Below are 1,300 nucleotides of genomic sequence, written 5' to 3' on the forward strand. Positions count from 1 at the left end.
ATGTATATTTGTATATATTTGTGTGTATATATGCATATGTGTGTGCTATGTATGTATGCGTGATACTCTCAATTAAAGTTATCATAATTGATGGATAAAAAATCAATAGCTCTTCAATTTAAATCCTTAAAATTGCCTTAGGTCTTTGGAGGTTAAATGCCTTGTCTAAAATCATATATCTACCATGTAGCAGAGATAGAATTTGGGCCCATATCTTCCTCACTACAAAGTTGCCTCTCTCATATCATTCCTCTATTCAATAAACTCCAGTAAGATACCCTTTGTCTGGCTTTTGAAGTCCTTTAAAATGGAGTAGTCCCTTCCTATAATTCCTACAAATTACTTCTCTCTATGTACTCTATGAGCCAATGACACTGGCCTCATTGCTGTTCCTCACATACTCCAACTCCACCTCCACACTCCAAGCATTTTCAATGAGTATCCTCCATATGCAGAATTCTCTCTCTCCCCATCTTTGACTCTTGAACTTTCTTCAAGTCTCAGCTAAAATCCCTCTTTCTGTGCTCATTTTAGCAGCACATATACTAAAAATTTGGAATGATACAGAGATGATTAGCACTGCCCCTGCTCAAGGAAAGCACAAAAATTTGTGAAGCGTTTTTTTTTTTTTTTGGTAAAACTTGCTTATGCTTCAATTGTATATAGTGTTAAAACAAACAAAACAAAAACAACTTGAATTCCAGTCTATGTGATGCATTGTAAAGCAATACATTTCTCTTTTGAGTACCATTGCAGTTGTACAAAGTTTTTCACTGGTTCTATTTTTCTACTGTGAGTGAAAAGCATGTACCATTGACTTTCTCCTATATATAGTTGGTATTTCAAATAAATGAATTGTACAGAAAAAAATAAAATCCATCTTTCTGCAAGAGCTCTTTCTCCGTACCCCATAATACACTTTTCTGAGAGTTTCTTAAGTATGTTCTGTGTCTTGCCTTTTAGATTGTGCGCTCTTAGAAGTTGGGGATTATTTCTGCCTTTCTTTTGATCATCAGTGATTAGCACAAAACCTAGCACACAGTAGGCATTTAAAAACTAATTTTTGGCTTGACTCTCTCTTTAGTGTGCTTTGATGCCTTTCTATACCAAAAAAAGTATCATTAAATTGCATTTGTTCAATATAATTTAAAATAAAAGTATTGCACTTTGACGTCTAAATTTTCTTTACGTAAAAGAACTTCTTGAAATATCTGTTTAATATTGTTCTTTATTTAAACTGTGGCTATAAAAGTCAATAGGTATGAGGACTTCAGATGTACTTAGGAGATCATGAAAGAGT

General features: G+C 33.5%; 1 non-coding gene across 1 annotated transcript; it reads left to right on the forward strand.

Annotated features, from left to right (window-relative positions):
* Positions 1–521: 521 nt before the first annotated feature.
* On the forward strand, positions 522–630 carry LOC138156503 (U6 spliceosomal RNA). The gene has a single exon (XR_011167164.1). It is a non-coding gene; the product is annotated as a U6 spliceosomal RNA (small nuclear RNA).
* The last annotated feature ends 670 nt before the right edge of the window (positions 631–1,300 follow it).

This window comes from Petaurus breviceps, unplaced genomic scaffold, assembly GCF_028583685.1.
Source record: "Petaurus breviceps papuanus isolate PSGF00001 unplaced genomic scaffold, PetGlider_PUasm1.0 154, whole genome shotgun sequence".
In the NCBI taxonomy this organism is placed as follows: domain Eukaryota; kingdom Metazoa; phylum Chordata; class Mammalia; order Diprotodontia; family Petauridae; genus Petaurus; species Petaurus breviceps.